Source organism: Hyla sarda, chromosome 5 (assembly GCF_029499605.1).
Source record: "Hyla sarda isolate aHylSar1 chromosome 5, aHylSar1.hap1, whole genome shotgun sequence".
Taxonomy (NCBI): Eukaryota; Metazoa; Chordata; class Amphibia; order Anura; family Hylidae; genus Hyla; species Hyla sarda.
In genome coordinates, this window is record NC_079193.1 from 132,629,388 (window position 1) to 132,655,694 (window position 26,307).

The window sequence follows — 26,307 nt, forward strand, 5'->3', positions numbered from 1 at the left end:
ATATTAGATGAGGAACTTCTTTGCTAAACTTCCACAATGGATCCACACCGTTCACATGGACATAAACTCCATCCGATTAAAAGATGAACTTTTCTGTCAGATTCCGCCGAAGCATTGAACATGTTGAATTCTCCGGTGGAATCCAATTACTCGTTGGATGTTACTCGCTATGGAGCTTCCGACGTGTAAACTAAGCAGCAGAATCCCACTGAGATCAATGGGAGGATAATGCGAGGGAAAATCTCCATAGTGTGAACGGGGCAGTACTGCATGGTGTGCACCGGCCCAGATAGATCAATCTGCTGGACACAAAAACTGTCTGGATTTCCCCACAGCAACCAATCACAGCTCAGCTTTCATATTTTAAAGAGCTCTGGTAAAGCTGAGCCATGACTGATTATATTTGATATATTTTGGCCACGGTGCTTTAGGAACAAGAATAAACATCTATGATACATATTTAGAAAACTGTTCTATTATAGATTAAGAAAACAGCTAAAACTTTTTTTTTTCTTTAATTATGAAGAGTGTCCTTTATTATAGAGCAAAGAGCTAGGATTAGAAAAGGTAACTAAGAATAAGCAGAATAAAGCTGGTACTTCCCTGACCCCAGCAATATGCAGCTCCTGACAGAAACAGTTCCTTCAATCTCATGTGAACAATAGTCATGTGACTTCTAGCTCACTGGCAAACGCACTTTATATTTCTTCGTTCTCTCTACATTTTAGACTCGTGTCCTTAACCCTTGAAGGACAATATCACTAAAAATTAAAAGGGTACTCTAGTGAAAAACATCAACTGGTGCCAGAACGTTAATCACTTCTATTAAAAAATTGTAATGCTTCCAGTAATTATCAGCTGCTGTATACTACAGAGGAAGCTCCTTTCTTTTTAATTTCTTTCTGTCTGACCACAGTGCTCTCTGATGACACCTCTGTCTCTTTCAGGAACTGTCCAGAGCAGGATAGGTTTGCTATGGGCATTTGCTCCTGCTCGGAGGTGTCAGCAGAGAGCACTGTGGTCAGACTGGAAAGAAGAAAAAAAGAAAAGCAATTCCCATGGATCATACAGAAGCTGATAAGTACTGGAAGGATTAACCCCTTAAGGACCCAGCCAATTTTCACTGTAGGACCCGGCCATGTTTTGCACATCTGACCACTGTCACGTTAAGCATTAATAACTCTGGGATGCTTTTACCTTTCATTCTGATTCCGAGATTGTTTTTTCGTGACATATTCTACTTTATGTTAGTGGTAAAATTTTGTCGATACTTGCATCATTTCTTGGTGAAAAATTCCAAAATTTGATGAAAAAATTGAAAATGTTAAATTTTTCTAACTTTGAAGCTCTCTGCTTATAAGGAAAATGAATATTCCAAATAAATTATATATTGATTCACAAATACAATATGTCTACTTTATGTTTCCATCATATAGTTGACATGATTTTACTTTTGGAAGACATCAGAGGGCTTCAAAGTATAGCAGCAATTTTCCACAAAATTTTCTAAATCTAAATTTTTTTCAGGGACCAGTTAAGGTTTGAAGTGGATTTGAAGGGTCTTCATATTAGAAATACCCCACAAATGACCCCATTATAAAAACTGCACCCCTCAAAGTATGAAAAATTACATGAAAAATGATAGCAGCAAATTGGAGAAAATTCAAAATCCTAATTTTTTACACTGGCATGTTCTTGTAGACCCAGTTATTGAATTTTTACAAGGGGTAAAAGGAGAAAAATCTTTCTAAAATGTGTAACCCAATTTCTCTCGAGTAAGAAAATACCTCATATGTGTATGTCAAGTGTTCGGCGGGCGCAGTAGAGGGCTCAGAAGGGGAGCAACAGTGTGATTTTGGAGAGTGAGAGTTTTTCTGAAATGGTTTTTGGGGGGAATGTCACATTTAGGAAGCCTCTATGGTGCCAGGACTGCAAAATAAAAAATAAAAAAAACACATGGCATACCATTTTGGAAACTACACCCCTCAAGGCACGTAACAAGGGGCCCAGTGAGCCTTATCTCCTTAAGGACGTAGGGCGTACCTGTACACCCTACGCCCGATCCCAGTGTTTAAAACGGGGTCACAGCATGACCCCGCATCACACCGGGTCGGTCCCGGCTGCTAATCATAGACTGGACCCTGGGCTAACAGCGCGCGGCATCGATCGTTGTGCCGCACGCTGTTAACCCTTCAGACGCTGCGATCAACGTTGACCGCCGCATCTGAAAACGAAAGTAAACGCTTCCCGGCAGCTCAGTCGGGCTGATCGGGACATCGCGATAAAATCACGATGTTCCGATCAGCTAGGACGCAGGCGGAGGTCTCCTTACCTGTCTCCGCAGCGTCAGATTGTCGATTGATTGCTCCAAGCCTGAGCTACAGGCTTGAGCAATCAAGCCCCTATGTCACTGATCCGTGCAAAGCTATGGATTTGCAGGGATCAGCATAAGAGATCAGTGTGTGCAGTGCTATAGCTCCCTATGGGACCTATAACACTGCAAAACAAAAGTGAAAAAAAAAAAGTTAATAAAGGTCATTTAACCCCTTCCCATATAAAAGTTTGAATCACCCCCTTTTCCCATGAAAAAAAAAAAAAACTGTGTAAATAAAAATAAACTTATGTGGTATCGCCGCGTGCAGAAATGTCTGAACTATAAAAATATATCGTTAATTAAATCGCACGGTCAATGGCGTGCACGCAAAAAAATCCAAAGTCCAAAATAGTCTATTTTTGGTCACTTTTTATATCATGAAAAAATGAATGATCAAAAATGGTACCAATAAAAACTTCAGAACACGGCGCAAAAAATGAGTCCTCATACCGGCCCATAAGTAGAAAAATAAAAAAGTTATAGGGGTTAGAAGATGAGAATTTTTAACATCTAAATTTTCCTGCATGTAGTTATGATTTTTTTCCAAAGTACGACAATATCCAACCTATATAAGTACAGGGATGTGGAATTCCCATCGCCCGACGCCCGGGACTAGCAGTTTTGGGCACCGGGCAGGTGAATATGTCCGGCCCCTAGCCCGGCTTCGGGCAAGCAGGGCCGGACCTGACAAGTGCGGTGGTGATCTGCAGTCTGTATGGAGCGGGCTGCCGACTCCTGCCCGCTCCATACTCTGCCGCCTCCGACAATAAAAAAAACTGTATCCTCGGAAGCAGAGCAGGGGAGATGAGAAGCTGTGTATTTGTCTTCTCTCCCCTGCTCTGCAGACGTGCGGGGGGAGATGAGGGGGGCATGGCTTATTTCTCCCCGTGCAGACCTGCATCCTCTGCCTTCACTCCCCCCAGCTGTAGCTTCGGAGAGCTGAGGGGAGGAGGTGCGTCTGCACGGGGAGATGCTTGCGGCGCTCTGCAGTATGTATGGAGCGGGCTCGGGATTCCTGCCCGCTGCATACTCTGCAGCCCCCGGCTGTTCTCAGTAGCCGGGGGCCGCCGCTAATAGCCAGCATGCGGCGATCGCCGCGGCTGGCTATTAACCCTTTAGATCGTCGCTGTCAAAGCTGACAGCGGCGTCTAAAGGGAGATGTGAATGCTCCCTGGTGGGCTAGTGGGGTGGATGAAAATTACTTCTATTAAAAAATCTTAATCTTTCCAGTACTTATTAGCTGCTGAATACCACAGAGGAAATTATTTTCTTTTTGGAACACAGAGCTCTCTGACGACATCACGAGCACAGTGCTCTCTGACATCTCTGTCCATTTTAGGAACTGTCCAGAGCAGCATACGTTTGCTATGGGGATTTTCTCCTACTCTGGACAGTTCCTAAAATGGACAGAGATGTCAGCAGAGAGCACTGTGCTCGTGATTCAGCAGAGAGCTCTGTGTTCCAAAAAGAAAATAATTTCTCTGTAGTATTCAGCAGCTAATAAGTACTGGAAGGATTAAGATTTTTTTATTAGCTGCTGAATACTACAGAGAAATTATTTTCTTTTTGGAACCCAGAGCTGTCTGCTGACATCATGACCACAGTGCTCCCTGCTGACATCTCTGTTCATTTTAAGAACTGTCCAGAGTAGGAGAAAATCCGCATAGAAAACATGTGCTGCTCTGGACAGTTCTTAAAATGGACAGAGATGTCAGCAGAGAGCACTGTGGTCATGATGTCAGCAGAGAACACTGTGTTCCAAAAAGAAAACCATTTCCTCTGTAGTATTCAGCAGCTAATAAGTACTGGAAAGATTAAGATTTTTTAATAGAAGTAATTTACAAATCTAACTTTCTGGCACCAGTTGATTTAAAAAACAAAAAAGTTTTTCACGGAAGTACCCCCTTAAGATTTTTAAATAGAAGTAATTTACAAATCTTTTAAAATGTTCTGGCACCAGTTGATTTAAAAAAATAAATAAATAACAGGACTTGACAGGTAAGGATAACAAAATTTGGATGCTCTAGTGAAAAAACTCAGAACGCTGCATGCGCCATACAAGCGACTGGTGTCCGGTTATGGAGGAGTGGACACGGCGGCTCCAGCCACATTTCCAACGCACTCCTCAAATTCAATTATGTCCTGGGCTGTCACTATAAGGCAGTGTTTCCCAACTAGGGTGCCTCCAGCTGTTGCAAAACTACAACTCCCAGCATGTCCAGACAGCCAAAGGCTGTAGTTTTGCAACAGCTGGAGGAACCCTAGTTGGGAAACACTGCTATAAGGCCATGTTCACACGGCCTTGTGCACAGACATTCCACGGTGTGAACATACCCTACAACAGTCATCTCCAGAGACCAGAATGTCCGCTTCGGCGGAGAAGTGTCCCAATACCCACTTATGCCATAGGATTGTGCCAGTCAACAGCAGCCTCACATAGATGATCAAGTGGGCACGAGTGCCATGGTCAGGCTCTAAAATAATAAGGGGTCCTAAAGATTCAGCTTATTTGGGGGGGGGGGGGGGGTCATTCATTCACTGCCGCTAAAATCTATTTCTTACAAGTTGTCCTTAGGCTGTGTTCACATTGCATTTGTATTTACATTTAACATATATACTTTATTATCATAAAAATGTTTACGTTATACAGCTAAAGACAGATTGTACTGTATGCCACAGCATATTCTGCTTCCTAACAATGCGTTTGCTGGACACAATGGCGCAGGCTACTACATATATCCCAAGTAGTGAGTGAGTGATCCCACACATAGGAGTCTGGTGGGCACCATGTGCTGTCTCCCCAGGATGCCCCTCCTCATAGTGTATATGTACATTAAAAGTGGCTAAAACTTGTGACAGTCACCCCAGAACCATCCAGAAAAAAAGCTGAAATAATAGAGGACTGGAAAGAGGAGCTGCAGCAGCACTACCGAGACCTCCACCAGGACACAGGGACCTGAAGAAAGGAGAAGACAAGGAGAACATTCCCTACATTCCTCCCAATACCTGAAAAGACATAGGAGACAATCAAGTCATAGATACATCCTGTCAGTGGGCACAATGGGTGGTCACACACCCCCCACAGACCACACCGACCCCCAGACTGGCAGTGCTGAGGGCAGGGGCCCCGGGCTCCAGTCACCGGGCAGAGGGCCCCGGGCTCTAGTCACCGGGCAGAGGGCCCCGGGCTCTAGTCACCGGGCAGAGGGCCCCGGGCTCTAGTCACCGGGCAGAGGGCCCCGGGCTCTAGTCACCGGGCAGAGGGCCCCGGGCTCTAGTCACCGGGCAGAGGGCCCCGGGCTCTAGTCACCGGGCAGAGGGCCCCGGGCTCTAGTCACCGGGCAGAGGGCCCCGGGCTCTAGTCACCGGGCAGAGGGCAGGGGCCCCGGGCTCCAGTCACAGGGCAGAGGCCCCGGGCTCCAGTCACCGGGCAGAGGGCAGGGGCCCCGGGCTCTAGTCACCGGGCAGAGGGCAGGGGCCCCGGGCTCTAGTCACCGGGCAGAGGGCAGGGGCCCCGGGCTCTAGTCACGGGGCAGAGGGCAGGGGCCCCGGGCTCCAGTCACCGGGCAGAGGGCAGGGGCCCCGGGCTCCAGTCACCGGGCAGAGGGCAGGGGCCCCGGGCTCTAGTCACCGGGCAGAGGGCAGGGGCCCCGGGCTCCAGTCACTCCATCACAGGAGGTGGGAGCCCGTGCACCAGCTGTCACTGTCCCCACCACCGCTCTGTACCGGACAGCCCCTACCAAGTACTGCAATGTTCACTCACAGCCCGCGCCTTCTCCCCGCAGCTGCACGTAGGAATCTGGAGGAGGAGCCGCAGGTCAGTTCACACCTAGCAGGTACCTGAGCAGGATCCTCCAGCAGACGCGTCCATGAAGTTCGAACGTCCACAGTACAACTTGTGGCGCAGGTTCTGCAATCCCCGTAAGACACTAGTCAGCCACTGGCTGCAGGTACCAGGGGGCCGGGCTGAGGTCAGGACCATGTGATCGGTCACATGGGGCGGAGTGGGACCCAGTGAGGGATGAGCTCCTGAGCAGCACGGAATAGTTCATGGTCCTGTGCAGGTAGAATGGGAATGCTGGTATCCTCAGCAGGGCTGCAAGTGTCGTGGGGTTGAGCAAGGTTGTGTGATGTGCTCAGCAGTGTGTGTGTGTGATGTGCTCAGCAGTGTGTGTACGGGTGTGTGGTGCGCTCAGCAGTTGTGTGTACGTGTGTGGTGCGCTCAGCAGTTGTGTGTACGTGTGTGGTGCGCTCAGCAGTGTGTGTGTGTGTACGTGTGTGGTGCGCTCAGCAGTGTGTGTGTGTGTACGTGTGTGGTGCGCTCAGCAGTGTGTGTGTGTGTGTGTACGTGTGTGGTGCGCTCAGCAGTTGTGTGTACGTGTGTGGTGCGCTCAGCAGTGTGTGTGTGTACGTGTGTGGTGCGCTCAGCAGTGTGTGTGTGTGTACGTGTGTGGTGCGCTCAGCAGTGTGTGTGTGTGTACGTGTGTGGTGCGATCAGCAGTGTGTGTGTGTACACGTGTGTGGTGCGCTCAGCAGTGTGCGTGTGTGTGTGTGTGTGTACACGTGTGTGGTGCGATCAGCAGTGTGCGTGTGTGTGTGTGTGTGTGTACACGTGTGTGGTGCGCTCAGCAGTGTGCGTGTGTGGTGCGCTCAGCAGTGTGCGTGTGTGTACGTGTGTGGTGCGCTCAGCAGTGTGTGTGTGTACGTGTGTGGTGCGATCAGCAGTGTATGTGTGTGGTGCGCTCAGCAGTGTGTGTGTGTGTGTACGTGTGTGGTGCGATCAGCAGTGTGTGTATGTGTGTGGTGCGCTCAGCAGTGTGTGTGTGTGTACACGTGTGTGGTGCGATCAGCAGTGTGTGTGTGTGTGTGTACACGTGTGTGGTGCGATCAGCAGTGTGTGTGTGTGTACACGTGTGTGGTGCGATCAGCAGTGTGTGTGGTGCGCTCAGCAGTGTGTGTACGTGTGTGTGGTGCGCTCAGCAGTGTGTGTACGTGTGTGTGTGTGGTGCGCTCAGCAGTGTGTGTGTGTGTGTGTGTACGTGTGTGGTGCGCTCAGCAGTGTGTGTGTGTACGTGTGTGGTGCGCTCAGCAGTGTGTATGTGTGTGGTGCGCTCAGCAGTGTGTGTGTGGTGCGATCAGCAGTGTGTGTATGTGTGTGGTGCGCTCAGCAGTGTGTGTGTGTGTACACGTGTGTGGTGCGATCAGCAGTGTGTGTGTGTGTACACGTGTGTGGTGCGATCAGCAGTGTGTGTGTGTACACGTGTGTGGTGCGCTCAGCAGTGTGTGTGGTGCGCTCAGCAGTGTGTGTGGTGCGCTCAGCAGTGTGTGTGGTGCGCTCAGCAGTGTGTGTACGTGTGTGTGGTGCGCTCAGCAGTGTGTGTACGTGTGTGTGGTGCGCTCAGCAGTGTGTGTGTGTGTGGTGCGCTCAGCAGTGTGTGTGTGTACGTGTGTGGTGCGCTCAGCAGTGTGTGTGTGTGTACGTGTGTGGTGCGCTCAGCAGTGTGTGTGTGTGTACGTGTGTGGTGCGCTCAGCAGTGTGTGTGTGTACGTGTGTGGTGCGCTCAGCAGTGTGTGTGTGTGTGTACGTGTGTGGTGCGCTCAGCAGTGTGTGTGTGTGTACGTGTGTGGTGCGCTCAGCAGTGTGTGTGTGTACGTGTGTGGTGCGCTCAGCAGTGTGTGTGTGTGTACGTGTGTGGTGCGCTCAGCAGTGTGTGTGCGTGTGTGGTGCGATCAGCAGTGTGTGTGTGTGTGTACACGTGTGTGGTGCGCTCAGCAGTGTGTGTGTGTGTACGTGTGTGGTGCGCTCAGCAGTGTGTGTGTGTACGTGTGTGGTGCGATCAGCAGTGTGCGTGTGTGTACGTGTGTGTGTGTGTACACGTGTGTGGTGCGCTCAGCAGTGTGCGTGTGTGTACGTGTGTGGTGCGCTCAGCAGTGTGTGTGTGTACGTGTGTGGTGCGATCAGCAGTGTATGTGTGTGGTGCGCTCAGCAGTGTGTGTGTGTGTGTGTACGTGTGTGGTGCGATCAGCAGTGTGTGTATGTGTGTGGTGCGCTCAGCAGTGTGTGTGTGTGTACACGTGTGTGGTGCGATCAGCAGTGTGTGTGTGTGTGTACACGTGTGTGGTGCGATCAGCAGTGTGTGTGTGTGTACACGTGTGTGGTGCGCTCAGCAGTGTGTGTGGTGCGCTCAGCAGTGTGTGTACGTGTGTGTGGTGCGCTCAGCAGTGTGTGTACGTGTGTGTGTGTGGTGCGCTCAGCAGTGTGTGTGTGTGTGTGTACGTGTGTGGTGCGCTCAGCAGTGTGTGTGTGTACGTGTGTGGTGCGCTCAGCAGTGTGTGTGTGTATGTGTGTGGTGCGCTCAGCAGTGTGTGTGTGGTGCGATCAGCAGTGTGTGTATGTGTGTGGTGCGCTCAGCAGTGTGTGTGTGTGTACACGTGTGTGGTGCGATCAGCAGTGTGTGTGTGTGTACACGTGTGTGGTGCGATCAGCAGTGTGTGTGTGTACACGTGTGTGGTGCGCTCAGCAGTGTGTGTGGTGCGCTCAGCAGTGTGTGTGGTGCGCTCAGCAGTGTGTGTGGTGCGCTCAGCAGTGTGTGTACGTGTGTGTGGTGCGCTCAGCAGTGTGTGTACGTGTGTGTGGTGCGCTCAGCAGTGTGTGTGTGTGTGTGGTGCGCTCAGCAGTGTGTGTGTGTACGTGTGTGGTGCGCTCAGCAGTGTGTGTGTGTACGTGTGTGGTGCGCTCAGCAGTGTGTGTGTGTGTACGTGTGTGGTGCGCTCAGCAGTGTGTGTGTGTACGTGTGTGGTGCGCTCAGCAGTGTGTGTGTGTGTGTACGTGTGTGGTGCGCTCAGCAGTGTGTGTGTGTGTACGTGTGTGGTGCGCTCAGCAGTGTGTGTACCTGTGTGTGTGTGGTGCGCTCAGCAGTGTGTGTGTGTGTACGTGTGTGGTGCGATCAGCAGTGTGTGTATGTGTGTGGTGCGCTCAGCAGTGTGTGTGTGTACACGTGTGTGGTGCGATCAGCAGTGTGTGTGTACACGTGTGTGGTGCGATCAGCAGTGTGTGTGTGTGTACACGTGTGTGGTGCGATCAGCAGTGTGTGTGTGTGTACACGTGTGTGGTGCGCTCAGCAGTGTGTGTGGTGCGCTCAGCAGTGTGTGTGGTGCGCTCAGCAGTGTGTGTGTGTGTGTGGTGCGCTCAGCAGTGTGTGTACGTGTGTGTGTGTGGTGCGCTCAGCAGTGTGTGTGTGTGTGTGTACGTGTGTGGTGCGCTCAGCAGTGTGTGTGTGTACGTGTGTGGTGCGCTCAGCAGTGTGTGTGTGTACGTGTGTGGTGCGCTCAGCAGTGTGTGTGTGTGTGTGTGTACGTGTGTGGTGCGCTCAGCAGTGTGTGTGTGTGTGTACGTGTGTGGTGCGCTCAGCAGTGTGTGTGTGTGTACGTGTGTGGTGCGCTCAGCAGTGTGTGTACCTGTGTGTGTGTGGTGCGCTCAGCAGTGTGTGTGTGTGTGTACACGTGTGTGGTGCGATCAGCAGTGTGTGTGTGTGTACACGTGTGTGGTGCGATCAGCAGTGTGTGTGTGTGTACACGTGTGTGGTGCGATCAGCAGTGTGTGTGTGTGTACACGTGTGTGGTGCGATCAGCAGTGTGTGTGTGTGTACACGTGTGTGGTGCGATCAGCAGTGTGTGTGTGTGTGGTGCGATCAGCAGTGTGTGTGTGTACGTGTGTGGTGCGCTCAGCAGTGTGTGTGTGTGTACGTGTGTGGTGCGCTCAGCAGTGTGTGTGTGTGTACGTGTGTGGTGCGCTCAGCAGTGTGTGTGTGTACGTGTGTGGTGCGCTCAGCAGTGTGTGTGTGTGTGTACGTGTGTGGTGCGCTCAGCAGTGTGTGTGTGTGTACGTGTGTGGTGCGCTCAGCAGTGTGTGTGTGTACGTGTGTGGTGCGCTCAGCAGTGTGTGTGTGTGTACGTGTGTGGTGCGCTCAGCAGTGTGTGTACGTGTGTGGTGCGATCAGCAGTGTGTGTGTGTGTGTGTGTACACGTGTGTGGTGCGCTCAGCAGTGTGTGTGTGTGTACGTGTGTGGTGCGCTCAGCAGTGTGTGTGTGTACGTGTGTGGTGCGATCAGCAGTGTGCGTGTGTGTACGTGTGTGTGTGTGTGTACACGTGTGTGGTGCGCTCAGCAGTGTGCGTGTGTGTACGTGTGTGGTGCGCTCAGCAGTGTGTGTGCGTGTGTGGTGCGATCAGCAGTGTGTGTGTGTGTGTACACGTGTGTGGTGCGCTCAGCAGTGTGTGTGTGTGTACGTGTGTGGTGCGCTCAGCAGTGTGTGTGTGTGTACGTGTGTGGTGCGCTCAGCAGTGTGTGTGTGTACGTGTGTGGTGCGATCAGCAGTGTATGTGTGTGGTGCGCTCAGCAGTGTGTGTGTGTGTGTGTACGTGTGTGGTGCGATCAGCAGTGTGTGTATGTGTGTGGTGCGCTCAGCAGTGTGTGTGTGTGTACACGTGTGTGGTGCGATCAGCAGTGTGTGTGTGTGTGTACACGTGTGTGGTGCGATCAGCAGTGTGTGTGTGTGTACACGTGTGTGGTGCGCTCAGCAGTGTGTGTGGTGCGCTCAGCAGTGTGTGTACGTGTGTGTGGTGCGCTCAGCAGTGTGTGTACGTGTGTGTGTGGTGCGCTCAGCAGTGTGTGTGTGTGTGTGTACGTGTGTGGTGCGCTCAGCAGTGTGTGTGTGTACGTGTGTGGTGCGCTCAGCAGTGTGTGTGTGTATGTGTGTGGTGCGCTCAGCAGTGTGTGTGTGGTGCGATCAGCAGTGTGTGTATGTGTGTGGTGCGCTCAGCAGTGTGTGTGTGTGTGTACACGTGTGTGGTGCGATCAGCAGTGTGTGTGTGTGTACACGTGTGTGGTGCGATCAGCAGTGTGTGTGTGTACACGTGTGTGGTGCGCTCAGCAGTGTGTGTGGTGCGCTCAGCAGTGTGTGTGGTGCGCTCAGCAGTGTGTGTGGTGCGCTCAGCAGTGTGTGTGGTGCGCTCAGCAGTGTGTGTACGTGTGTGTGGTGCGCTCAGCAGTGTGTGTACGTGTGTGTGGTGCGCTCAGCAGTGTGTGTGTGTGTGTGGTGCGCTCAGCAGTGTGTGTGTGTACGTGTGTGGTGCGCTCAGCAGTGTGTGTGTGTACGTGTGTGGTGCGCTCAGCAGTGTGTGTGTGTGTACGTGTGTGGTGCGCTCAGCAGTGTGTGTGTGTACGTGTGTGGTGCGCTCAGCAGTGTGTGTGTGTGTGTACGTGTGTGGTGCGCTCAGCAGTGTGTGTGTGTGTACGTGTGTGGTGCGCTCAGCAGTGTGTGTACCTGTGTGTGTGTGGTGCGCTCAGCAGTGTGTGTGTGTGTACGTGTGTGGTGCGATCAGCAGTGTGTGTATGTGTGTGGTGCGCTCAGCAGTGTGTGTGTGTACACGTGTGTGGTGCGATCAGCAGTGTGTGTGTACACGTGTGTGGTGCGATCAGCAGTGTGTGTGTGTGTACACGTGTGTGGTGCGCTCAGCAGTGTGTGTGGTGCGCTCAGCAGTGTGTGTGGTGCGCTCAGCAGTGTGTGTACGTGTGTGTGGTGCGCTCAGCAGTGTGTGTACGTGTGTGTGTGTGGTGCGCTCAGCAGTGTGTGTGTGTGTGTGTACGTGTGTGGTGCGCTCAGCAGTGTGTGTGTGTACGTGTGTGGTGCGCTCAGCAGTGTGTGTGTGTACGTGTGTGGTGCGCTCAGCAGTGTGTGTGTGTGTGTGTGTACGTGTGTGGTGCGCTCAGCAGTGTGTGTGTGTGTGTACGTGTGTGGTGCGCTCAGCAGTGTGTGTGTGTGTACGTGTGTGGTGCGCTCAGCAGTGTGTGTACCTGTGTGTGTGTGTGTACACGTGTGTGGTGCGATCAGCAGTGTGTGTGTGTGTACACGTGTGTGGTGCGATCAGCAGTGTGTGTGTGTGTACACGTGTGTGGTGCGATCAGCAGTGTGTGTGTGTGTACACGTGTGTGGTGCGATCAGCAGTGTGTGTGTGTGTACACGTGTGTGGTGCGATCAGCAGTGTGTGTGTGTGTACACGTGTGTGGTGCGCTCAGCAGTGTGTGTGGTGCGCTCAGCAGTGTGTGTGGTGCGCTCAGCAGTGTGTGTACGTGTGTGTAGTGCGCTCAGCAGTGTGTGTACGTGTGTGTGGTGCGCTCAGCAGTGTGTGTACGTGTGTGTGTGGTGCGCTCAGCAGTGTGTGTGTGTACGTGTGTGGTGCGCTCAGCAGTGTGTGTGGTGCACTCAGCAGTGTGTGTACGTGTGTGTACGTGTGTGGTGCGCTCAGCAGTGTGTGTGTACGTGTGTGGTGCGCTCAGCAGTGTGTGTGTGTGTGTACTTGTGTGGTGCGCTCAGCAGTGTGTGTGTGTGTGTGTGTGTGTGTGTGTGGTGCGCTCAGCAGTGTGTGTGTGTATGTGTGTGGTGCGCTCAGCAGTGTGTGTGTATGTGTGTGGTGCGCTCAGCAGTGTGTGTGTATGTGTGTGGTGCGCTCAGCAGTGTGTGTGTATGTGTGTGGTGCGCTCAGCAGTGTGTGTGTGTGGTGCGCTCAGCAGTGTGTGTGTGTGGTGCGCTCAGCAGTGTGTGTGTACGTGTGTAGTGCGCTCAGCAGTGTGTGTGTGTTTACGTGTGTGGTGCGCTTAGCAGTGTGTGTGTGGTGCGCTCAGCAGTGTGTGTGTTTACGTGTGTGGTGCGCTTAGCAGTGTGTGTGTGTGTACGTGTGTGGTGCGCTCAGCAGTGTGTGTGTGTTTACGTGTGTGGTGCGCTTAGCAGTGTGTGTGGTGCGCTAAGCAGTGTGTGTGTTTACGTGTGTGGTGCGCTTAGCAGTGTGTGTGTGTGTACGTGTGTGGTGCGCTCAGCAGTGTGTGTGTGTGTGTACGTGTGTGGTGCGCTCAGCAGTGTGTGTGTACGTGTGTGGTGCGCTCAGCAGTGTGTGTACGTGTGTGGTGCGCTCAGCAGTGTGTGTACGTGTGTGGTGCGCTCAGCAGTGTGTGTGTGTGTGTATGTGTGTGGTGCGCTCAGCAGTGTGTGTGTGTACTTGTGTGTTGCGCTCAGCAGTGTGTGTGTGTGTGTACTTGTGTGTTGCGCTCAGCAGTGTGTGTGTGTACTTGTGTACGTGTGTTGCGCTCAGCAGTGTGTGTGTGTACGTGTGTGGTGCGCTCAGCAGTGTGTGTATGTGTGTGGTGCGCTCAGCAGTGTGTGTGTGTGGTGCGCTCAGCAGAGTGTGTGTGTGTGTACGTCTGGTGCGCTCAGCAGTGTGTGTGGTGCGCTCAGCAGTGTGTGTGTGTGTACGTGTATGTGTGTGGTGCGCTCAGCAGTGTGTGTATGTGTGTGGTGCGCTCAGCAGTGTGTGTGTGTATGTGTGTGGTGCGCTCAGCAGTGTGTGTACGCGTGTGTGTGTGGTGCGCTCAGCAGAGTGTGTGTGTGTGTGTGTGGTGCGCTCAGCAGTGTGTGTGTGTACGTGTACGTGTGTGGTGCACTCAGCAGAGTGTGTGTGTGTGTGGTGCGCTCAGCAGTGTGTGTGTGTGTGTGTGTGTGGTGCGCTCAGCAGTGTGTGTACGTGTATGTGTGTGGTGCGCTCAGCAGTGTGTGAACGTGTATGTGTGTGGTGCGCTCAGCAGTGTGTGTACGTGTGTGGTGCGCTCAGCGGTGTTTGTATGTGTGTGGTGCGCTCAGCAGTGTGTGTGTACGTGTGTGGTGCGCTCAGCAGTGTGTGTGTGTACGTGTGTGGTGCGCTCAGCAGTGTGTGTGTGTGGTGCGCTCAGCAGTGTGTGTGTGTGGTGCGCTCAGCAGTGTGTGTATGTGTGTGGTGCGCTCAGCAGTGTGTGTACGTGTGTGTGTAGTGCGCTCAGCAGTGTGTGTGTGTGGTGCGCTCAGCAGTGTGTGTGTACACTTTCATTCAGCACACTTTGCTGTGTGTGTCGTGTGTGTTCAGCACAGTAAGTCTCTGGTGCGCTCAGCAGTGTGTGTGTGTGGTGCGCTCAGCAGTGTGTGTGTGTGGTGCGCTCAGCAGTGTGTGTGTGTGGTGCGCTCAGCAGTGTGTGTGTACACTTTCATTCAGCACACTTTGCTGTGTGTGTCGTGTGTGTTCAGCACAGTAAGTCTCTGGTGCGCTCAGCAGTGTGTGTATGTGTGTGGTGCGCTCAGCAGTGTGTGTGTGTGGTGCGCTCAGCAGTGTGTGTGTGTGGTGCGCTCAGCAGTGTGTGTGTACACTTTCATTCAGCACACTTTGCTGTGTGTGTCCAGCACAGTAAGTCTCCTCACAGGAGGTAAGAGCCCAGACACCAGCTATCACTAAGCCCCCGGGACCGGGCAGCCCTTGGACAAGTACTGTAAAGTTCCCCGCAGCTGCACATAGGAATCTGGAGGAGGAGCCGCAGGTCAGTTCACACTGTGCCTGTACTGGAGCAGGATCCTCCAGCAGACGCATCTATGGAGCCCGGGCACCCAGAGCACAAGTTCTGCACTCACCGTCAGATGTAAACCACACTGCACTCTTAAACTAGTCAGCCAATAACTGCAGGTACAGGGAGCCCATGGAGCTGTGCAGAGGTCAGGACCATGTGATCGGTCACATGGAGGGGAGGGGCCCGGTGAGGTATGAGCTTGAGCAGGACGGAATAGTTTGTGGTCCAGTAACAGTATGGAGTCATGTAGTGTGCAGGTAGAATGGGAATGCTAATATACTCAGCAGAGCTGTGCAAGTATGTGTGTGTGTGTGTGTCATGTGCGTTCAGCATTGTGTGTGTGTGTGTCATGTGCGTTCAGCAGAGTTGTGTGTGTCATGTGCGTTCAGCAGAGTTGTGTGTGTCATGTGCGTTCAGCAGAGTTGTGTGTGTCATGTGCCTTCAGCAGAGTTGTGTGTGTCATGTGCGTTCAGCAGAGTTGTGTGTGTCATGTGCGTTCAGCAGAGTTGTGTGTGTCATGTGCGTTCAGCAGAGTTGTGTGTGTCATGTGCGTTCAGCAGAGTTGTGTGTGTCATGTGCGTTCAGCAGAGTTGTGTGTGTCATGTGCGTTCAGCAGAGTTGTGTGTGTCATGTGCGTTCAGCAGAGTTGTGTGTGTCATGTGCGTTCAGCAGAGTTGTGTGTGTCATGTGCGTTCAGCAGAGTTGTGTGTGTCATGTGCGTTCAGCAGAGTTGTGTGTGTCATGTGCGTTCAGCAGAGTTGTGTGTGTCATGTGCGTTCAGCAGAGTTGTGTGTGTCATGTGCGTTCAGCAGAGTTGTGTGTGTCATGTGCGTTCAGCAGAGTTGTGTGTGTGTCATGTGCGTTCAGCAGAGTTGTGTGTGTGTGTCATGTGCGTTCAGCAGAGTTGTGTGTGTGTCATGTGCGTTCAGCAGAGTTGTGTGTGTCATGTGCGTTCAGCAGAGTTGTGTGTGTCATGTGCGTTCAGCAGAGTTGTGTGTGTGTCATGTGCGTTCAGCAGAGTTGTGTGTGTGTCATGTGCGTTCAGCAGAGTTGTGTGTGTGTCATGTGCGTTCAGCAGAGTTGTGTGTGTGTCATGTGCGTTCAGCAGAGTTGTGTGTGTGTCATGTGCGTTCAGCAGAGTTGTGTGTGTCATGTGCGTTCAGCAGAGTTGTGTGTGTGTCATGTGCGTTCAGCAGAGTTGTGTGTGTGTCATGTGCGTTCAGCAGAGTTGTGTGTGTGTCATGTGCGTTCAGCAGAGTTGTGTGTGTGTCATGTGCGTTCAGCAGAGTTGTGTGTGTGTCATGTGCGTTCAGCAGAGTTGTGTGTGTCTCGTGCGTTCAGCAGAGGTGTGTGTGTGTGTGTGTCATGTGCGTTCAGCAGAGTTGTGTGTGTGTGTGTGTGTCATGTGCGTTCAGCAGAGTTGTGTGTGTGTGTGTGTGTGTCATGTGCGTTCAGCAGAGTTGTGTGTGTGTGTGTGTGTCATGTGCGTTCAGCAGAGTTGTGTGTGTGTGTCATGTGCGTTCAGCAGAGTTGTGTGTGTGTGTCATGTGCGTTCAGCAGAGTTGTGTGTGTGTGTGTGTGTGTGTCATGTGCGTTCAGCAGAGTTGTGTGTGTGTGTGTGTGTGTGTGTCATGTGCGCTCAGCAGAGTTGTGTGTGACGCCTGTCCCGGGCGTCGGGCGATAGGAATTCCACATCCCTGCTATTGGTGGCGCCAGCCCTTCGCTATCAGTCCACCCAGTGTATTGTATATTCTAATGGATTTTGTATTAATATTTTCCCTTTTCTCTGTGACTTTCTATTGAGTTCCCCTCCTATTCATTAGTGTTATTACCCTTGGTAAGTTTTGTTGCATTGGAGAGGTGGTAAAGTTCACCAAATATCCGAACCTACAGGTTTTCATTTATTTTATCAGTGAAAAAGCACAGCTAAGAAAGACACCAAAATAGGTCAGAAATGTAATAAATGACTCGGACTGTGATAAAGCAGAATGCGCCCGCATTTTGGATGAATAATTGAAAGTATTCGCTCACAGGGAGGGAGGAGTACAGGGCAGGCCAGACAGGTACTAGTGGTGGGGGACTCAATTATTAGGGGGACAGACAGGGCAATCTGTCACAAAGACCGGGATCGCCGAACAGTGTGTTGTCTGCCTGGTGCACGAGTTCGGCACATCGCGGATCGGGTTGACAGGTTGCTGGGCGGGGCTGGAGAGGACCCAGCAGTCATGGTACATATTGGCACCAATGACAAAGTAAGAGGTAGGTGGAGTGTCCTTAAAAATGATTTCAGGGACTTAGGCCGCAAGCTTAAGGCAAGGACCTCCAAGGTAGTATTTTCTGAAATACTACCAGTACCACGAGCCACACCAGAGAGGCAGCGGGAGATCAGGGAGGTAAACAAGTGGCTCAGAAGCTGGTGTAGGAAGGAAGGGTTTGGGTTCATGGAGAACTGGGCTGACTTCACTGTCAGTTACCGGCTCTACCGTAGGGACGGGCTGCACCTCAATGGGGAGGGTGCAGCTGTGCTTGGGGAGAAGATGGCTAGAAGGGTGGAGGAGTGTTTAAACTAGGGACTTGGGGGGAGGGAACCTATAGCAAAGAGGGGGAAGATAGTGTAGATAGAGAGGTGGGAATTATAAATGTACCTGGGGGTGGAGCGGAGGGAGGGGTTAGAATAGTTAATAGGAATAGGCTTCATAGGAAAATAAAACTTACACCCTTGAATCCCATTAACCCCAATAACATAAATGGAAATGTAAAGTGTATGTTCACAAATGCCAGAAGCCTAGCAAATAAAATGGGGGAGCTTGAGGCCTTGATACTGGAGGAACATATTGATATAGTTGGGGTCACTGAGACATGGCTGGACTCCTCGCATGACTGGGCTGTCAATCTGCAGGGATTTACATTGTTTCGCAAGGATAGAATGAACAGAAAAGGTGGTGGAGTCTGTCTGTATGTAAGAAGTGGTATGAAAGTCAGTGTGAACGATGCCATAGTGTGTGATGATTCTGAGGAGGTGGAATCACTGTGGGTAGAATTACAAAAGGAGGGAAATACTGAAAAAATAATACTTGGGGTAATCTACAGACCCCCTAATATCACTGAAGAGATAGAAGTTCGGCTTCATAAACAAATAGAGAGGGCCGCCCGGGCAGGTACAGTGGTAATAATGGGAGATTTTAACTATCCAGATATAGATTGGGGTCCGGGGTTGGCTAAAACTACAAAGGGGCGACAATTCCTAAATTTATTGCAGGATAATTTTATGGGCCAGTTTGTGGAGGACCCAACAAGAAGTGATGCCTTGTTGGATCTGATCATTTCCAACAACGCAGAGCTGGTTGGTAATGTAACTGTGCGGGAAAACCTTGGTAATAGTTACTTTTGACTTAAAATGTAGAAACCAAAGACAGGCGGGGAAGGCAAAAACATATAACTTTACAAAGGCAAACTTCCCTGGGCTGAGGGCTGCACTACAGGACGTAGACTGGGGGGAGGTGTTCTCAAATACTGATACAGAAGGTAAATGGGACATCTTTAAATCAACTCTAAATAACTATACAGCTAAATATATACCAAAGGGGAACAAATATAAACGATTAAAACTAAATCCTACATGGCTGACACATGATGTTAAAAGAGCAATAAACAACAAAAAAAATAGCCTTCAAAAAATACAAATCTGATGGGTCAGCGATAACATTTAAACAGTACAAAGAGCTTAATAAAATCTGTAAAAATGTAATAAAAACAGCAAAAATTCAAAACGAGAGACAGGTGGCCAAAGAAAGCAAAACTAATCCTAAATATTGTTTTAGATATATAAATGTAAAAAAAACAAGGACAGAGCATGTAGGACCCCTTAATAATGATAATGGGGAGGTTGTCACAGGCGATCAAGAGAAGGCGGAGCTACTGAATGGGTTCTTTAGTTCTGTATACACTATGGAAAAAGGAACTGACATTGGCCAGGTCAGTGCTGGTAACACATCATGTAATGTATTGAACTGGCTTAATGTAGAGATGGTACAAGGTAAGTTAAGTGATATAAATGTAAGCAAATCCCCAGGACCGGATGGACTACACCCAAGAGTTCTTAGAGAGGTAAGTTCAGTAATATCTGTACCCCTGTTCATGATATTTAGAGATTCTCTGGTGTCTGGTATTGTGCCAAGGGACTGGCGCAAGGCGAATGTGGTGCCAATCTTCAAAAAGGGCTCTAGGTCTTCCCCAGGAAACTATAGACCGGTAAGTTTAACGTGCATTGTGGGTAAATTGTTTGAAGGACTTATAAGGGATTACATACAGGAATACATAGGGGATAATTGTATTATAAGTGATAGCCAGCATGGGTTTACTAAGGATAGAAGTTGTCAAACCAATCTAATTTGCTTTTATGAAGAGGTGAGTAGAAGCCTTGACAGAGGAATGGCTGTGGATATAGTGTTTCTGGATTTTGCTAAAGCGTTTGATACTGTCCTTCATAGACGTCTGACAGGTAAGTTAAGGTCTTTGGGTTTGGAAATTTTAGTTTGTAACTGGATTGAACACTGGCTCATGGATCGTACCCAGAGAGTGGTGGTCAATGATTCGTACTCTGATTGGTCCCCGGTAATTAGTGGTGTACCCCAAAGTTCAGTACTGGGCCCGCTGTTGTTTAATTTATTTATCAATGATATAGAGGATGGTATTAACAGCTCTGTTTCTATCTTTGCAGATGACACCAAGCTTTGTAGCACGGTACAGTCTATAGAGGATGTGCATAAGTTACAAGATGACTTGAATAGACTAAGTGTCTGGGCATCCACTTGGCAAATGAGGTTCAATGTGGATAAATGTAAAGTTATGCATCTGGGTACTAATAACATGCATGCGTCGTATGTCTTAGGGGGGATTAAACTGGCAGAGTCACTGGTAGAGAAGGATCTGGGTGTACTTGTAGATCACAGACTACAGAATAGCATGCAATGTCAGGCTGCGGCTTCCAAAGCCGGCAGGATATTGTCATGTATACAAAGAGGCATGGACTCAAGGGACAGGGACATAATACTCCCCCTTTATAAAGCATTGGTACGGCCTCACCTGGAATATGCTGTTCAGTTTTGGGCACCTGTCCATAAAAGGGACACTGCGGAGTTGGAAAGGGTGCAGAGACGCGCGACTAAACTAATATGGGGCATGGAACATTTCAGCTATGAGGAGCGATTAAAGGAGTTACAATTGTTTAGTCTTGAGAAGAGACGTTTAAGGGGGGATATGATAAACGTATATAAGTATATTAATGGCCCATACAAAAAATATGGAGAAAAACTGTTCCAGGTTAAACCCCCCCTAAGGACGAGGGGGCACTCCCTCCATCTGGAGAAGAAAAAGTTTAGTCTCAAGGGGCGACACGCCTTCTTTACCGTGAGGACTGTGAATTTATGGAACGGTCTACCTCAGGAACTGGTCACAGCAGGAACAATTAACAGCTTTAAAACAGGATTAGATACATTCATGGAACAAAATAACATTAATGCTTATGAAGAAATATAAAATCCCATCCCTTCACCAATATCGCGCCACACCCCTACCCCTTAATTCCCTGGTTGAACTTGGACATATGTCTTTTTTCGACCGTACTAACTATGTAACTATGTAACATGCTTCTTCCGAGGACGCCCCAGAAGAAGCCTGTGAGCGAAACGTCGTCGGGTGGTGGAGGCTGATTTGCCCCTAGAGTCCACTGGGTAATGACTTTTTCTTTGCTATTATTATTCCTATTTTGTACAATTGATGTCATCTTATGCACTGTGCACTTTATTCCTACTGATGTTGATAATTCCTGTGGAAGTGGAATACCCCGAATATAAGCATTTACAGGTCGCAATGCATTGCCAGTCTCCAATTGTTCAGTTTCCATCTGCTGTACTCTCATTAATTGTATTTTATGTGTATGTCTTTTTGAGCACTTATGTCTAATAAAAATTATCATTTGATCTATACGCTTTTGTTGTTCTTTGTTTATATCCAATCTGAATTAGGGTGGATCTGTTACGCATGGGGAACTTTTGTATTGTTTTCTTTTTAAATCATAATCACAACACAAACTACCCAAATAACCCTGATCAAAAGTTTACATACCCCAATTCTTACTATCGTGTATTGCCCCCTTTGACATCAATGACAGCTTGAAGTCTTTTGTGGTAGTTGTGGATGAGGCTTTTTATCTTCTCAGATGGTTAAGCTGCCCATTCTGCCTGGCAAAAAGCCTCCGCTTCCCCTATATTCTCTGGCTGTCTTGCATGAACTGAACGTTTGAGGTCTCCCCAGAGTGGCTCAAGGATATTGAGGTCTGGAGACTGAGATGGCCACTCCAGAACCTTCACTTTACTGTGCTGTAGCCAATGACTGGTCGACTTGGCCTTTTGTTTTGGATCATTGTCATGTTGGAATGTCCAAGTACTTCCCATGCCCAGCTTCCTGGATGATGAGTGCAAATTATCCGAAAGTATTTGTTAATACATTACTACTAGAGATAAGCGAACTTACAGTAAATTCGATTCGTCATGAACTTCTCGGCTCGGCAGTTGATGACTTTAGCCTGCATAAATGAGTTCAGCTGTCAGGTGCTCCGGTGGGCTGGAAAAGGTGGATATACAGTCCTAGGAAAGAGTCTCATCACTCCAAATGTCTTAGAGGCTTGTCTCTGTGCTGTGTCAACAAATACTGGCAGACAATTTGCACTCATCATCCAGGAAGCTGGGCATGGGACGTACTTGGACATTCTAACATGACAATGATCCAAAACACAAGGCAAAGTCGACCTGTCATTGGCTACAGCAAAATAAAGTGAAGGTTCAGGAGTGGCCATCTCAGTCTCCAGACCTCAATATCATTGAGCCACTCTGGGGAGACTTCAAATGTTCAGTTCATGCAAGACAGCCCAAGTATATAGGGAAAGTGGAGGCTTTTTGCCAGGAAGAATAGGCAGCTTAAAGGGGTTCTCTGGTGCTTACACATCTTTTCCCCTATCCAAAGGATAGGGGATAAGATGCCTGATCGCGGGGGTCCCGCCGCTGGGGACCCCCGGGATCATGCACGCGGCACCCTGTTTGTAATCAGTCCGTCCCCGAAGCGTGTTCGCTCCGGGTCTGATTACAGGCGACCACGGGGCCGGCGGCTTGTGACGTCACACCTCCGTCCCTCAATGCAAGCTTATGGGAGGGGGCATGATAGCTGTCAAGCCCCCTCCCGTAGGCTTGCATTGAGGGGCGGAGCGTGACATCACCCGGGGGCGGAGGCGTGACGTCACACGCCGCCGGCCCGGTGGTCGCCTGTAATCAGACTCGGAGCGAACACGCTTCGGGGACGGACTGATTACAAACAGGGTGCCGCGTGCATGATCCCGGGGGTCCCCAGCGGCGGGACTCCCGCGATCAGGCATCTTATCCCCTATCCTTTGAATAGGGGAAAAGAAGTGTATGCACCGGAGAACCCCTTTAACCGTCTGAGAAAATAAAGAGCCTCATCCACAACTACCACAAAATACTTCAAGCTGTCATTGATGTCAAAGGGGGCAATACACGGTATTAAGAACTGGGGTATATAAACTTTTGATCAGGGTCATTTGGGTAGTTTGTGTTGTGATTATGATTTAAAAAGAGTAAACACAGTTGTTTGACAATAAATTGCTTCAGCCAACTACTAACCATGAGTGAAAGAAAAGTTTGTTATCATTCATATTCTCTGAACAATGGTTAAAAAAATCCCATTCTGCAAGGGTATGTAAACTTATGAGCTCACCTGTAAATATGGAGGTAATACTGAGGCTATTTCATCCGCAATATGTCCATATTTTAGATCTATATTCCGTACTGTGTAACAATATAACAATACACTTGTGTGACGCAGGCCTCATTATATGTTGCTATAACACTGCATTGTTTGCCTTATAGGGGAATATGTAGAAGAGGCGTCATGGCGGTGAGACCATACTCTATGGGACTTCTGATTCACTGAAGGTGGAATTTGCCAGAGGGAAATTCCTATGTGAGGCGATGGGGGATTTTTTTTTGTAATCACCAGGGAACTGTAATTTACAAGACTGAACATTGTAAAGTCACTGGTTATATGCAGGCAAAATATATTGGGCCTCATTCATGAAAAATATTACAAAATGAGAGTGCTATTCACTTTACCAAGGCCAGTAAATAAGTATTGATAACACCTCATCTGTTATTTCACATCTAAAGACATGATGGGATTAGCACTTATGTATAAAAATACATACATTTATACCGAGTTTGTAAGGGTGAAAAAAGACAAGAGTCCAGCAAGGTCAACCTGATACCCTACTGTGTTGATCCAGAGGAAGGCAAAAAACCCTCCTTGACATTGATGCCAATTGCCCCATAACAGGGGAAAGGCCCATGTAAAGATTGTACTGTAGAGGGGTACAAATGGTTTTTGATTTGGTGAACTAATGGTAATATCTGATTTATGAGTTGTGTGACTGGTCCCTTAAAAATGTTACCAGCGACTCTAAGGGCCCATGCATGCTACGGAATCTCGGATATTCCATCTGTTGCTGCACTAGGACCACGCAGAAATGAACACTACACATCCAAAATATCATAAAAACTGTTAATTTTATTAATTTATGCAACAAAACACATCATGAGGGTTGTAGCAGGTATATAATAAAAATGAATGTGAAATGTGCTGTATAGTTTAAGTGCTGTAAGTATGCAATGTTCCAGCTTGTAACAGGAAAAAGAAATGCATCCCAATAATTACAGGCACAAATGTAATTTTCAATAATTTCATCTCCTAGTGGAAATATTCCTGATATTGACCTGCATTCTGGATTTCAAAATTTGCAGCATGTGCATTGTTGTTGTGCGAGCTAAAATCTGCACAAAGTCCTCAGCCAACCTGCAGCTAGAGATGAGCGAACTTACAGTAAATTCGAATCGTCACGAACTTCTCAGCTCGGCAGTTGATGACTTATCCTGCATAAATTAGTTCAGCTTTCAGGTGCTCCGGTGGGCTGGAAAAGGTGGATACAGTCCTAGGAGAATCTTTCCTAGGACTGTATCCACCTTTTCCAGCCCACCGGAGCACCTGAAAGCTGAACTAATTTATGCAGGATAAGTCATCAACTGCCGAGCCGAGAAGTTCGTGATGAATCGAATTTACTGTAAGGTTGCTCATCTCTACCTGCAGCATTTGAACAGCACATTTGCACATGGCGATTCCAGAATAAGGTACAGTCCTTGCTTGTCCCCTGGCTACGACCATTTTTACGGCCACTGACCGTTTTTACTTCTCCGGCAGCAACCATAGATTTCTATGTGTCTTCCCTATTATGGATTCTTGAAAACTATGTCTGAATGTAGTTTTTTAATGTGTCAAAGAAACAGTCTGACACTGGACTAAAACAGGAAGAAGAACCTATTGGCAACTAATTGGCTCCAAATACAGGTTCTGCTGAATCATTGAGGCTTATCGTTGAACGGTACTTACCTTTTTCCCGTTCCGTGCTGTGGTTTTCCGGCAATCCTCTTCGGTATCTTCAGCTCAGGATCTGATTGTGAGCATGGGTGGGGCTTAATGATGTCACTGCTGCTGTTCTCTGCTATGTCCTGCTGTTAGCAAAAAGCAGCGGTGATGTCACTAAGCTCCTCCCATGCTCCAGATCGGGCCTGGAGGTGAAGATACTGAAGAGGATTGCCGGGGAACCACAGCACGGAACGGTACAAGGTAAGTACCGTTGTCATCAGTGTCACCTGCACTACCTGTCTGTACCAACAGGTTAGTGCAGGTGACACTAATGACAGATTTCCTTTAACCAGCTCATAACACTGTGTGTGGAAACTGTATGTATGCTTGATTGTCTAATAAGAAATTGTACCGTAAAATTACTCAAAATATACATCGTGGAAAAAATTTGAAGAAAAACATATAAAAAGAGCAGAAAAACTTCACATTGATGGAGATTGTAAACCCAGCCTGACATTTACAATCTTACTTCAGAGTGGAAAAAATCTTTTAAAATGTGTTGTAAAAAAAATTGTGACCTAAGGTCTAACATTTTTTGCAGTCGTGTCTCGTGTCAACAGCTTGCATTTCCATAACTCTAGTTAACAGCATAGAGTTGTGATTGCACAACTGTTTAATAGTGACAAAAAGCATGTGTACGAGGCAGTCATCACACACACAGCAAATATTGTATCTAGGGGAACTTTGTTGCTGGGAGGTGCACATTGCTGTTCTTTTTATGTGTTTACAGGACTACAATCCATGACACAACAAAGCATGACCTTTGGACATTTTTACAATAATATTTTATCTATTTAAAACATAGAAAACAATTCATTGAAGGAGAAAAATCTTCCAATGATAATAATAAACAAAAAATTAACAAAATCTATTTTGTGCAGAATTTCATGACTTATCATCTGTTATATGGTCAGGTGAGTTAAATGTCATATAATGATATGCACACGATCCTTCTCTATCTAAGGCTCCTTTCACACTATGAGCATTCATCCGTTATTAAACGTCCGTTTTCTGTATAATAACGGGTGCTAACAGCTGAATAAATATTCATCCGTTAAGACCCGTTATAACATCCCTCATGTACGGCCGTTTTAACACCTCTGCCTACAGACTCCCACAGCCGGAACTACTATAACTCGCATCATGGAACAGACTTGTTTCCATGATGGGAGTAGTAATTCCCCAGCTGCGGGAGTCTGCAGACAGCTGGGGAGGCTACATTAGTGTTTGTACAACTACCCCCATCATGGAATGGACTCTGTTCCATGATGGGGGTTGTAGTACAGGGGCTGAGGGATTGATCCCACCAGGTCTCACTTCTGAGACCCAATGCGATCAGAAGTTATTAAGCAGGGGAGCGGTCAACCCTGCGATGTATCCTGTATTTTAACTTTCATTTTTAAATCCCCCACGGGGAGCCCTGAATGGCCTGTACCGAGGAGCCAAACAGGGCTCTCCGCGAGGTTTTTAAAAGGAACATTGTGAGTGGCAGCGGGGGCCATATATATATTAAAAATGCTGTGGGGGGGCAAGATATATAGCCTATATATGTAGCCCCCCAGTGCATTTATAATATGCCCCCCGCATTAATAAAGACATGACCCCCACCAGCACATTTATATATATATACCCCCCACCAGCGCATTTATATATACCCCCCAGCGCATTAATAAACATATGACCCCCGTCAGCGCATATATATATATATATATATATATATATATATATATATATATATACACACACACACACCCCGCAGGGCATTTGTCATAATATGCCACTGCAGCGCTATGAATGAAAAGTATTTCTATCAGCAGCGCATAGTGCCAGCGGCCGGCCGATGATGCTGATAGAAATACTTTTCATACATAGTGCTGCAGCGGCATATGTATATAGAAGCGCTGTGGGGGGCAGATAACGCTATATGTCTGCTCCCCAGAGCATCTATACACATATGCACTGCAG

The 26,307-nt window shown here is 48.7% G+C and overlaps 1 protein-coding gene across 3 annotated transcripts in view; it reads right to left on the reverse strand.

The window, feature by feature from the left end:
- TNS3 (tensin 3) overlaps positions 1 to 26,307 on the reverse strand; it is a 356,556-nt gene that overhangs the window by 267,212 nt on the left and 63,037 nt on the right. Inside the window, exon 1 of one of the 3 annotated variants that reach the window (XM_056520281.1) lies at positions 6,215 to 6,234. The exons of the other annotated variants lie outside the window; for them this stretch is intronic. The gene's annotated coding sequence lies outside the window, so the exon portion shown is untranslated. Of the gene's footprint in view, positions 1 to 6,214; positions 6,235 to 26,307 lie in introns of those variants that run through there. 3 annotated transcript variants of the gene reach the window in all.